Source organism: Branchiostoma floridae, chromosome 14, assembly GCF_000003815.2.
Source record: "Branchiostoma floridae strain S238N-H82 chromosome 14, Bfl_VNyyK, whole genome shotgun sequence".
Taxonomy (NCBI): Eukaryota; Metazoa; Chordata; class Leptocardii; order Amphioxiformes; family Branchiostomatidae; genus Branchiostoma; species Branchiostoma floridae.
This window is the reverse complement of record NC_049992.1, coordinates 17,693,137-17,708,060: the sequence shown is the minus strand read 5'-3', so window position 1 is coordinate 17,708,060 and position 14,924 is coordinate 17,693,137.

The window sequence follows — 14,924 nt, the reverse complement described above, 5'->3', positions numbered from 1 at the left end:
ACGCTAAATTATCTGCATTTGTTGTTAAGTTGTTTTTCATTTCATGTATTTCAATTTTATCTTATTATGCATGTATGACTCCAGAGAAGAGTAGTGTCAAGATAATGTACACTAATGGAGATCGTAATAAAACAAACAAACAAACAAACTTGCTGACGCATACATGTATGTTACAAGGTAAAACAGGGAGAACTTTACCATTCACTCTTAAGATACAATAGATAATGTTTTATTGCAAATTCATGCCCATGGGGCTAATTGCAAGTAAAGAATGACTAGACTAGATCCTGAAATGAATGAATGTTGTCTAAATACATATAGATAATCTAAATTCTAACATACAAATATTAAGTGGACGAATGTACATATGATATAAAATAGGGTACTAAATATACGTAACTATAACGGGATTTGACGTCTTCTTTGAAGACAGTTGAAAATGAAATGCCCAATGTGTTCTATAATAGATTGATTCAATGATCTTAGTAGGAAGAGATTCTTTTGTGGCGTTTTTAACAATGAAAACGTTGGTGTGATGAAGAATCAACACATACACCTGAGTGAAACTACAAAAAATACTTTTTTATTTATCTATTTATTTTTTTATTGGGTTTTCAAATAGACAGAAACAAAGAAAAGTTGGGGAACCATCTAACAAAATGACAGTAGGAATAACGAAAATGATTTCAATATAACCATGACAATCAAAAATGATCTAACTGAGATCTTAAACTATAACAGTAATGAACTTAGATTCAAAGATAATATAACGGATATCTCAAACCATAACAATAATGAACTTAGATCGAAAAAATAATATGAAATCTTAAATCATAACACTAATGAACTCAGATTGAAAACTGATATAACAGGTCTCAAACAATAACAATTATGAGATCAGATTCAAAAATCATATAACTGAGATCACAAATCATAACAATAATGAACTTAGATTCAAAAGATACTACAAAACTACAAAAATACTTGATTCATTTTCTGACCATGAGCTGCGGAAAGAGGAAAGTGAATAACCCTTTTTTATGGCTCTAATCTTTCAGACTTAACGTCCTATACCCTTCTGGTTAAATGAACCGTTGAGGTGAAGATCCGGAGTTTGGCGTATCGATTTTATCATTTCAGTTGTTATTACATTTCTGAGTAGCATCGTGCGTCTTGTTGTAATTGCAAAAGTCGAGACATATCCCACCAAAGATCGGATATATCTTTTTTTATTATGAGCAGAATCTTTGAAGTAAAGGAAATGTTGTTGAGGATTGAGTATTACCGTGTGTGCTCCATCTTGGTAGTACTGATGTATTGGTAGTCAGCACCACACGCAGCTGCGTTCGTGGTGCCAATTTGGCGTGTGACACGCTATTCAATCAGGGGTTAGTCTCGCCCCAGATGTTGGGCACTAATTTGGAGCAAAAATAGCCTGTGGTGGGGGCATTAGGGCGGAAATTAAGAGCGGCTTGAGTGGAGAAAGGTAAAAGAAGACGGGCGTATTCGGTGAGCGGAAGGAATATACGAGAGATATACCCTACGCGGAATATCGCATTCAAACCTTTCGCTTTTGGAATAATTTCTTTACCTTAACGGGAATAAATTAAAATTGTACATACTTCAACAGCGCTTTAACACAGAAAGAATCACAAGGATAGCTTGAAAGTATGATCAATAATATTTGCCCCCTTACTCCGTGCAGCAACAGTTCGCTTAGAGTTTGTAATCCGTTAACGTCTGCTTCTATGTTGTATTTGGATTATCAGGATTAGGGGATGCAGCGTGGCGTATCAACCGGTAAACCCTCGCTATTAACGAAAGTTCGTCACCAGGCGATACTGTGGATGACTCTAATTAAATCATAATGGGATAGTTTCTGGAAAATCCCCCAGATTTGTTTCAAAAGGTCGTCTCTAAAGTCATTTTGAAACATGTGCCGTATCGTATGCGCCGGTCGGAATCCTGATCTTCGACTCTTCCGCGGTGCTCGTTCAAGCGGATGAGGAGAAGGACGCGTAGATGAATTGTCCTTTCAGGAGTCCCATTTCTTTGGCTCGCGGAGAATTAAACCCCATCATAGCTAAGGGATTATCCGGAATCAAGGCTGTGCATGTTTGCCTTGGATATGCTTCAGTCGCGTAGTCAAACACGATTGCTATCAAGAGAAAGAGACAGACTACAAACGGGCAACGTAAGCTATAATGAGCATTCACTCATTATACCCAAGTGTATTTTAACATGCATGTACAGTGCAAACAAGGCAAAACTAGCGTCTTGGGATAGTTTAAACACACGACAATAAAGCAAACTGCTGGTAGTATATGGGGAAACACAACGACTTGATTTGTAGCACCAAGGAAAGTGAGACTTGAGGAAGTCTTCGATAGTCCCAGGACGAAGCCTTGGGGTACATGCTACAAGGGGACTATTTCGTGATCTAAACAGTTATACGACTGCACATGTTTGGTTTCGATGCACCTCAGTTGCATAGACTTACACGATTAATATCATGATAAGATCACAAATGGACAACATTAGCTACAATGTGTATTCATCCTTATACCCAAAATAACCGAAACATGCACATTCCGTGCAAACAAGGTAAAACTAGCGTCTGAGGATAGTTTAAACACACGATCATAAAACAAACTGCTGGTAGTATAAGGGAAAGAAAAGCGACTTGCTTTTCAGCACCAAGTAAATAGAAATTTAGGGAGCCTTCGATAGTCCCAGTATGAAGCCTTGGGGTACATGCTACATGGGGAGTGCTTCATTATCTAAACTGTTATACGACCGTCCATGCTTGCTTTTGATGGTCCTCAGTCGCGTTGTCAAACACGATTGTTATCAAGACAGAATACAAATGGACAACATTAGCCACAACGTGTAATTATCCTTACACCCTAAAGAACCGAAACATGCATATTCCGTGCAAACAAGGAAAAACTAGCGTCTCGGGATAGTTTAAACACAAGACCATAAAACAAACTGCTAGTAGTATAAGAGAAAACACAGCGGCTTGATTTTTAGCACCAAGGAAAGTGAGACTTAAGGAAGTCTTCGATAATCCCAGGACGAAGCCTTGGGGTACATACTAAAAGGGGAGTGTTTCATTATCTAAACAGTTAAAGACCGTCCATGTTAGCTTTTGATGTGCCTCAGTCGCGTTGTCAAACACGACTGTTATAAAGACATAATACAAATGGACAACATTAGCCACAACGTGTAATTATCCTCACATCCAAAAGAACTGAAACATGCACATTACGTGCAAACAAGGCAAAACTCGCGTCTGGGGATAGTTTAAAAGCACGACCATAAAGCAAATGTCGGTAGTCTAGGGGAAAATAAATCAGCACGTTTTCAAAGCCAAGGAAAGTGAAATTGTAGGAGGTCTTCGATAGTCCCAGGACGAAACCTTGGGGTACATGCTACAAGGGTACCGTTTCATTATCTAAATTGTTATACGACCGTCCATGTTTGGTCTTGATGTACCTCAGTCGCGTACTCAAGCACGATTGTTATCAAGACAGAATACAAATGGACAACATTAGCCTAGCCAAACATCCTTATACCCTAAAGAACTGAAACATGCATAGACTATGAAATACTAGACAGAACTAGCGTCTTGGGATAGTTTAAACGCTCTATCATTAAGGGAACTGTTGGTGGTGTAACGGAAATTACAGCAGTACTCTTTTCATCAACACGGAAAGTAAATGCCACTAGAAGTCGTCCTCCAGAAGGAAGCCTTGGGGTACTAAGATATGACTACCCCCGCCTTCTTCTAACGTTACTGGGCATCTCAATGATAAAGCTTTAGCATAGATGCATGGTAGGTTACTACTAAAACACAAATAATATTTTGTTGATAAAACTCGTATATCCATTTCGCGTATACGTTGCCATAAAACTCCATTTCACGTATACGTTGCCATAAAACTATGCCATCCTTATCTCCATATCGCTTATAAAATTCATTACAAGATTAAAGAAATATGGCATTGTTGATATCTTGGCTTCATTATATAGCATGTCAAAGCACGTAGTTTCATATACAGCCTAATATACAGGGATAGATGATCATCACGAATTTCGGTGGTTTCATTGTTGCATTTTATCTAAAATGTTATCTACTTGTCAACGTTGGCAAAAGGTTACTGAATTCATGTCATATAAAGGGGAAAATGCAACGTGTATTTTAGGTATATGAAATGGACACGCCGAAGGACATACGGAGAGAAATCAAATCCAAGCGACTTAAAAGTAGATGACCCAGACGACTCAAGAACGATATCCAATTCACTGTGCATTTAGACATGGACATCACGGTAGATTACCTTATTTGTATTGCTCTTAAGGGGATAATCTTTGGATTAACAACACACAATACAGGTACATATACCTGATCTCGCCAGGACGGTGGATGGTAAGTCAGACTTCCGACACTTAATTTCATGAAGAGAGGTATCTGCATCTATATTTTTATAGCCGGTATAACCACCCTTCGACGTAACACACCAGCTTCGCAGGCACAAGGCGCTGCAGCAGCTGGTTATATTACACCGAAGCAACCGTCACACCTAACTAAGGTAAAAAGGGAGAGGAAAAGTTTCTATATGATCGATCACATCAGGACTTTCCTGTCGCCAGATGCTCATTACCATAACACAGACGCTTTATGTACAAGCCTTATCCGCGATTCCGTCGAGCCTGCCAGAAGTAATTTATATCCTTCATGTGCGATTGTGCGACATCGCGACTCGTCTAATCGTTGATGTTGCTGCGAAGGAGTATACATTACTTCCCGGAATATACATTTATTTCCCGGAACGACCTCTGATATTTTCTTTTGGAATCCGAGCGTTAAAGTTATAATCCGTAAACATCAGGCATTTGCGGGAGTAAAGGTGGTATCTCACCGCACTTGGGGCACCGGTGCGGCACTGTTGTGTTATTTTCGCCTTTTTTATCATATTGATATTGCGAAATGCCTAAAAATGACTTAGAATACAACAAATTACACAAAACGTAAAAAAAAAAAACTTGGTTCTTTTTTTCTGATCTTCGCTGAGTTATCTACGAGGCCCGCAATGCCGCACCTGTGCCCCAAGTGTAGTGAGATACCTCCTAAAGGAGTATGCATTTACTTCCCGGAATGACCTGTGATATTTTCTTTTGCAATCCAAGCATTAAAATTGTAATCCGCACACATCTGTCGTTTTGGGGGAGTAACTATAGGCAATTACCGTAACTTAAGTTCTCGTATCGCTAAAATACAAACAGTAATAAAGCGTACATTTTCTTCCATTATCTAATCATCAGATGAAAATTATGATTTTGATTACTTCAAAGAATCTCATCGCCTTGAACCATAGTTTACAGTCAATGTGATCTTAAACAATATCTCAGCGTGAAAGCTCGCCTGAAGGTGACAAGTCGTTACACCACCCGTTCAATACTTTCAATCATCCGGGCTTGGAAGAGGGAGGATATGTATTTTACGGAGGATTACTTATCTAGGCTTTCGCAAAAATACACAGACGCCTTGGATCTGTATCGATCATTTGCGCCCCTTCAATCCAGCTGTGGCTTTAGATACGGACTATAAAAGATTAATTTCTGTCATATTTCCAATAAGAGAATATATATCTAAGAGAAAAAAAGCCACGGAACTTTGTAACTACATACGTTTCTGTGACTATTACAGTTGGAAGTGTTATAATCACCGGTGTGAATTAAGAAGTTTACATTAATTATGTCTATCTGATACGCGCATATCTTTTTAATTTACACTTGATATATCAAGAGTTTCAGTATTGGATGTGAACTGAGCTCCATGAGTTTGTTTAAGAAATTGCTGACAAGTCAGTAATAGTTAGTTCATGAATAATGACGGTAACTAGTAAGACCTCCCTATGGGACCAGCTCCCTGTGGGCATTGTCACATGAAAAGTGGAGAGCCTAAAGTTTGTTGTCAGTGATGTTCAATGTACGTCTCTATACACTGTTGGGACAAAAGCATGTGTTATTAGTTTTTTACATGTACATATAAAAGATAGACGTATTTTTGTGTCTTTCTGACTGTATGTTCTTGTTTCTGAACGTTTTGGTCAGCGTAACGTAATTTAAGAGCCTCCGAATGGATGGTGGCAGGTCTTGAAAAACGAAGGTCAAGGCCAATTTGAGGCCGCCCAGTGGTTTTCTTTGTACTACAGCAGAAATCCTAGTTTTATCTTTTGCCCTGGACACGTTATGGGCTATTTGTTGTCGGTAGATGACTTTTAGTGTCAGGAAAAAGTGGTGTGAGTTTGAACCAACTAGCAGCTTGCTGGTGCCTTTCTTTTTTGCTTTGGACAGACGAGGACAATGTGGCACTGCACAAAAGTTTAGCAACTTATTTTAACAGCAGCACATACACAGTATTGACAGAAGGTAAAGGTAGTATTTTTTACCTCCACGACCAAAGTCAGGTACCCATTCTTACACCTTGGTGAAGTGAGGAAGGTCGTGTAAAGTGTATTTCCCAAGGGCACAACGTCGGGGGCACGGGGGGATCGAACTCGGGAACTCTAGGTTCCGCCCCCACACTTTACCAGTGACGCCACTGGTCGTTTATTTTTCTGACTGAGCTAAGCTCAATGCTAGCACATTGTATTTAGCATGGTACTCAGTAAGATCGTAATCATAACACTATGCTGCGAGACAGATTGAGATCATTAATGTTGACATTTACAATGTCTTTACGCGCGGGAGCCAGTCTAGTGGTAACAAATCGATAAAGACTTTACGACGACTAAACAGTAATGTTAATTGGATAGTTTTGCCACTAAGCTACCGTTATTACAGCTACGTAGGCTATAAGCACGTTTATACACACATAAAAATCCCCTATTCAGTTTTTTATAATCCAATGTAAAAGTTTAATGAATTAATCAACGCCCTCCTTAATGCATCTATAAGCGCAAACAAAATCACGTTACATCCCCGTGTAAAATTTGCATCAGTCCAGTTATGGTTGTAACTTTAACATCACTATTATCCTGGGATGTGTCACCTACGGGTCATTTGTATTCTATGTACGAGAACGTGTCAGCTCTGGAGGACTACAGCGGTCATTTCTATGCTGGTCAACGGCCGCTGTATCACCTATAAAACAACGTGAAGAGAGTACGGGCCTTTAGGAACCAACATTCAGTGCGTCAGTACTACGTCCGTTGTGTTTGTTACCATACAATAAATCATTTCCCCGGACTCATCTAACCAGAAAAAAATATCCCTTTATACAATTTACCGCCAGCATATAAGTCTCTATGGTCGTGAGAGAAATGTGATTTTCACAAATTAGGAGAATGAAGAGTCATTACTTTGTCTATTTTTGACAAAAAGTCTTTAAAGAGGGAGCTCTAAGCGCCCAAGAGGCTTACTGATCTCCCGTAAGTCCTTGAAAAATGTGCGGAACTAACATAACAATTGGACACTGGTGGCTAATTGTACGTGATTATGGTTATTCACTGTGGGGGAACTCACCACTAATGACATGGCTGGGGATTTTGGGGTCCTCAAGCACCCACAATAGATTACTACCTGCATAACATAAATAGTGTGGTGAGTCGCTGGTGTCCCTATATGTGTGTTTGGTTGTCTGTCCGTCTGGGCGTTTGATTTTTTCTTTGAATATTTGTGATCAGTGTAACTTTAGAACCTCTACATGGATCTTAATGGTATTTGACATGTATTTGATTCAAAGAGGTTCTCACTTGTACATGACCTTCGTTTGGAAACCGACCAGACCTCAGTTTCAGACATGGCATGTTTCATATTGATATTATCGACCGACGTAGCCGCATTATCATTTTTTTAAGTGTGAAGACAAAAACATCTAAAGCGGACCGCTTGGAAAATTGAAGAAAATGAAGAGAAATATTATATACTCTTGTTTGTCACGACCAGTTTCTTAGAACTAGCATATGGTTTCCATGGACTGCAATCTCTTCTTTCTCATTTTTAACGTTATATCTTTGCAGATCTTTAAACGTTATATGTATATGAAAGGGTGTCTGCTATCGATCAAGATGCTCTAACAGTCATAAAATCAAAGATTAATTTTCCGATAGAAACCTCAAGAAGGTCGTGGAAGATTTAAGAACCCGTTTAGAAGGTGCTGACAAGTATAATCCATCACTAGAGAATTCTCCAGACACTTAGCAAATGCATACGGGAGAAATGTCAGCCTTGATTTTATTAAAGTGTTGATGGGTACATCCATTTGTGTCAGAACTGGTCTAAAAATAGCGATAATTGATGCAAGACGGGTCCTATTATAAAGAAAGGTCGGGACAGAATAACCTTGAAGGTAGGTAGAACTGCCAATTAAAAGTAGGAGGTGGTGAGCTTCGTCGCAAGGGAAGTTTTACATCTGTTTAAGACAAGTAGTAAAGACATGCTGATTCTATTATATGTATTTAGGTGGCATCCGCGAGCGCATCTACTTGCGTCGGTTTCCTAAAAAAAAACGTTTTCGACCAAACCTTTAATCTCAAGTGAATTCTGAGTGTATTTTAACTGCAGTATGACCGCATTCTCATTCGATGGAGAACCGAAAGGGCAAGCCACTTCGAATCCCGCCAGATGTGGCCAAAAAAATAGCTGGAATGCAGTGAGAATTTAAGTGAAGGTCCATTTGGAATTCACACCCAAATGGCCCCGAATGTGGCACAAATTTTGCAAACACTTCATTCCGACTGGTTTTGCTTGATTCCTGCTTATTCGGTTTCAGTGTGAAAGGTAGAACCCAGTTGGAATCCGGTTAAGGGCATCCTGATTTGAGTTGCATTCGTCTTTCGTAAAAGGCGGGTCCGTGTTCTTGGTGAAAAAAAAGGAAAGTGATCTCGATCCAGTTTTATCTCACTGAAGAGCTAGTCTTCCACTGGTCGTTACAGAGAGCACGGACGATATGTACAGTATTTACAGGTCCATTGTACTGGGGAAATTCCCCAAGCTCTTTACGACGAGCACAGTGAACAGTGGACCATGACTTAACATCCCGTCCTTATACCCTCCTCACATTAGGCGCAATTCGATCGGACGACGAGTCTGCGAGCTCTAATTTACGAGGAGGCATGACCCTGATGCCGACGAAGAAATCCCCCCTTCCCGTCAGGGTCATGCCTGCAACTCTTTCCGGTAGCGTGCATGTCGGGTGAGCGACACCGCCGGAATCAAACTCACGGCTTCTAGTTTCAGAGGCAGGGCCGCTGACCAATGGACTACACACAATTAGGAGGCGCCTACTAGTTGTACCAAAAGGTGAATAACAAGAACCATTATCAAAGGCTCCTCTCCAAATTGCCACAAGTTAGGGATAAATCACAAACGACAGGCCATGTCAATCTTGAAACCATTTCCTTTGAAGGAAAAACCTTTTAGAGCTAAAGGTGCTTAAGTAGATTGACCCACAAAGGGACATGTCTCCCCTGACCCAATACGAGCCAGACCATATCCTTGCCTAGTTACCGTGTCCCATTTCACTCCATTGTAATATTCTCATCGAGTCCTAATCCATTTCTCCACTTAGGCAATGCATCGTTATATCCTGGTGGAGAAATGTGTCCTTTTATTGTACGGGTCCTTCAAAGTATCTGGGTTTGTTTAGTGGTGTATTTGAATGTGACGAAAGTAATAATTAAAAAAATAATTATCTCTGTTTCTTTTTTATTTTTTCTTCTTCTACAAGCAAATAATGGCAATGTCCCTAACCGGACAGCTGTTACTATAGTTACTGGTTAATATCAGACGACATTTGGTGTTCAATTACAGTATGAAGGAAGTGGTAGGACAACACTGGAGGGGCTGGTCACCATAAGTATAAATGTGTTTGAGTAACAATAAACATGGCAGTAATTTTTTAGGTTATACCACATGAAGGTGGAAATTATGTATTATATGCTTGCGAATGTTGCTTTTAATTCCCTTGTTATTTGTTTATATGTACAGGTGTGCGTTGGTGATTTCTGTGCTAGCGTCTTCTTCGTGAAATGTTATTCATTGCAGATTCTACGCATCTATTTTTAGAATATTTGATTCATTTGTTCCCTGTCAGACCCCCTTATGTCACCACTCCTCTCAGTTGCCGTACCCTCCCTATGGCCCTCTCCTAGCCCAAAGCACATCACTCTAAACATTATTAAAGGAATCCCTCTTATACTCTCTTCAAATTTGCAAGGACGGCAGCTTTCAAGACAAATGTCTTGGATGACCCCATTACCGTTGAAATAGCACTGCCAATAATGGATCTAAAACCACAGAAATATCTTCACTATAGGATGACGAAATGCCACCATTAGCGTTAAGAGTACGCAATATATCACGTCAATGTGATGGCTGGCAAAAAATGACATTTGCTTCATGATTTCAAAAGAAGGTTGGGGAGGTCCCTGTCACTGTCAAAGGGAATTAATTATTTTTCTTTATAGAGTAGAGAAACTCTCTGTAGCTCGTTCATTTCATGTTATCTGCTTAAAATTGATTGTATACAGAAATGGGAGTGTATGGCGCAACACATACTTCTAATACTACAATTATTTTATGTTATATGTTTTAAATTGATTGTACGTGTACAGAAAAGGAGGATATGGCGCAACACATACCTCTTATTCTACATAATCAGGGCTTGGAATTCATTGTAGGAGCAATGGTTTCCCCTACTTAATAACGTAACGCGCACAGGATATACTTTGAGCGCACTACACAAAGTAGAGTCTCAGTAATACCTAGTAATAAAACTAACTGCTCCTATTCAGAGCTTCAAAGTAAAATTCCATGGCTAAATTTTTTCAACACCTTGATATTTGTAAAGAATATGCTGATTTCTGGCGTACAATATTGCCTTTATGAATGTAATATCTGGGTGTACCCATGCAAGCATAGTGACAAATAAGGTTACCAAGCTGCCAGATTCTGTACAAACAATTACAGCAGGGATTCTAGTGTTACCAAAATAAAAACAGAACTGCAGTGGGTGGAACACAGAAGAAAAATGCCCAGACGTTGCATGATGTACCAAATGACCAATTGACTGGTGGACGTACCGACTGGTAAGAATCTAGTACGTATACTAGCTCAAAAAAGCACAAGAAACAGTCATGCCTACAAATACCAGAATTACCAACCTAGGATTGATGTGTTCAAAAATTCGTACTTTCCCAGAACTATCGTAGAGTGAAATTTGTTATCACCAAGCACAGTAGGGGCATCTTCTCTGGGTAGTTTTAAAGAACGCTTGCAGATAGATGAGCAAAAGTTAGGTGTGGTGGGTCCTTGAGTGCAACATAAACAGCTGCTGCCGCGCCGCGAGCCTGCGAAGCTGGTGTGTTACACCAAAGGTTGGTTGGTTATACCGGCTATATCATTATTAGATACAGATACAGATAAAGTAGGTGCACAGCTCTGATTTTAGGTACAGAGAAGTAGAATCTGAACCCAGTATTTCGAGCCCTGATGGTGCATAAAGTTTTGATAAAGTGTATATTGACGCTACTGTCACTTTGAATGTCAGCTTCCATACGGTACGTGTGAACTTGAAACAGAGTTAAGTCAAACCGACAAGGTTAGTTGATTCAACACGGGCTGGATCAATGGATATATCACACGTTTCACGTATTCATCAGTGCAGTGAGCTATCCACAAACACCTCGTTACCTTTGGAAATGTCACCTTCAGAAGGTAGGCAATAGGCTGAGATGATCTTCACTGTGGCAGGAGTTAATTGTAAGGCTTATCAAACAAATGTCGTGTTTTCGGTTGCTCCACATACCCCAACAAAAATCTGACAACCTTAGCTTCCATGTATTTGCTTGCAAGTTAGGCCGGGTTCACACCTACGTATATATTCAAATCCGTCTGAGGTCCGTATGGGAGTCGTAGCCACTACCAGGCTCTTCAGGCTACTGAAAAAAAGGAGACATTGGAGAAATATGGACACATAACAGATAAGGTAGTTGGCCGAGAAGTATGGTTTGCGACCAGCTAACTCAATGAATAAACAGAGGTTCAAACAAACAAACGAACAAACTCCGATGGCATGTTATGCGGCTATATTTGTCAAATTTCTATCATTTTTCTAGCCACCTGTGAAGCCCGATACATGCTTAGACTTCATACGGACATCATACTGATTAAAATGTATACGTTGTAACTTTACATATTATACCATTGCGTTTAGAAATCTGAAATAGTTCTCCAACATCAATTTTTGTTGCAACCGACCTACCAAACACAATCCCCTTCTATGTTGACACACATAATTGCACACCAGTGAAATTGAAATATGCTGTTCAAAAACTAGTGCCTTGGTGCATTTCAAGTTTGCATTGTATTTCCTTGATCTCTCGTATTAAAATGTAGAAAATGAAAAAAAGAAGATAACAGAATCCCTATCTATCCATCCTCTTCTTTCTAGATTGTAATTGGAAACACAAGATTTCTTTGTCAGGCCTAGATTCAACTCAGCCAACGCGGTATACACGATGTAGAACATTTTCTTAAGGAGCGTTTCAATGTCGTATAAAGCCTACCCTCACCCACCGTAAAAGTCCCATCAGGTGGAAACGTTTTTCTACACTCGCTGCTCCACATTGTACAGGGGCAGTCGTCGGCAAATCATTTATTTGCTTTGGGCGGATAGCCAAGGATGTGGTCAGGTACCCGTCAGAGGTGATCCGAAGAGAAATGCCAGGGTTCGATATCCCATGAAGTGCTCGAGTGCACAAGGCACTTTGGGTTTAACCCTATCCACTCGGATGTCTCTGACAGAAAGCTTGTTCTGGGAAAGGAAAAGGCCACTGTGTATGTATGTCCCTTAGTTAGTATGGGCGTTGTGGCACCACATTCATCATCAGAATACATGTGAAAGTAACGTTCTAGATCCATCCTCTATAGCTAGGGAGACATTTTTAGAATACGTATAGATAACTTGAATGCTTTCAATCGTACATTGCCAGTATCCCCTCTCACATAATAATCCGTTACTCGTAGATTAACAGAACAATGATGAACTCAATACTAGTAATACGAGCAATGTTAAGCATACACCATACATCAACACGAAAAAAAGTACAGTGGAGAGAGAGAAGAATACCCATAATGCACACAAGCACAAGTACATGGAAAACATACACTGCCATTACGCTGATACGCACACGCACACACACACACACACACACGCACGCGCACATACACGCACACACACACAAACACACACGCACACACACATACAAGCACACACACACACACACACACACACGCACGCGCACATACACGCACACACACACAAACACACACGCACAGACACACACGCACACACACGCACACGCACGCACACACACACACACTCACACGCACGCGCACATACACGCACACACACACAAACACACACGCACACACACACACACACACACTTGTACTAACAGACAATGAAAGAGTAGTAGGCACAAAAGACAATTATGATGAAAATCATCCATATGGATAAAAGACGATGACAGGAAAATTATCACGAGACTCGGTCTGTCACGAGGGTCACTGAGTTTCTCTTTGGGGTCAAATTCCCCATGAATACCAGCCAATATATGTCCCTATCTCTTCAACTTGAAGGACAGTCGGTCATGCCCCCCTCCCCATGATATATTACACCACATTTGTATCGGGCCGAAAATGTCTGGAAAACTTATCTTTACCTCTTGAAGCATATCAGCATGCCATCACTTGCCCTCAAGTCATTAATCTTTGTGAAATGAAATTATATTTCACTGACCTTGCCAGATGTTTTCCTTCCTCCAGCTCCATTTTGAAATTCGCGGTCTACCTTTGACCCTTGTGTAGGTCAAAGTTCATAGCGGATAAGGTTGCCTGGTTCAACATTTTGTAATTTAATAATTGGACAGGCGTGCAATCTCAACTTAAAACCTGAGTACAATTAGTAAAATTAGTCTTAATTTTTTGTATAGACGCTATGACATCACGGTTATACATTGTGAAACAGGACATAACGGCGCCATGTTTCATAGTATTTTCGGAGTAAATCATTTACATTCGCAAAATGCAGCGATTTATCTAGTTGGTGGTTATACTTGTATATGTATATCATTTACATTGTAGTACAGCCATTAGGTTTCTATTGGAGTAGTGACGTAGTGATCGAGGTACTTTTTGACCAGGGGACCACCATTTTACGTGTCTTCCAACAAGGATACCTTTCTACGAATTCGAACCAGGGTCTCCCAATTATCAACTTATTCAAACCAGAAGCTCAACTGCGAAGCCACTACCAATTGAGCCACAATAACATCTATGACACATTATATTTGTACATATATATGTACATCTTAATTGTATTACCATTGATTGTATAGTCTTCACATAAAAAGAAATTAAGCTTATCTTATTTTGGTATTTCTGAGTATACAGTTGTTTTTCTATAGACTTCTGTGATTGTATAACAGCATTTTTGCTTCAGAGTGTGGCGTTTATTGCTCCTTGTGGAAATCTACTCACTGCAAGACGGAGGCTTGCTTTTGATAGCCCATTTGAGCAACGCTTATCCAACGAAGAACGTCACGGGCAATATATTCTACGTAACTAGGTCGTAATGTACGTTTTCAATATGTAAGGGATATAGTCTGATATGCCCCACGAGGAAAAAAGCTGCACTAAAACATATCGACTTTAGAGACCGAGCTGAATGTATGGTATTTCTTTACAAATTCCCTACTGCTTCCTATCTGTACATTTACATTCAATACTACACATCGCCATATGCAGTATGTGAACAGGATATCCTCTACACATGTCGATATTAATAGAGAGTGAGACGCGTGGTTTAGACTGCATTGAACTTGGCAATCTGATGTATTTATTTGACCTTC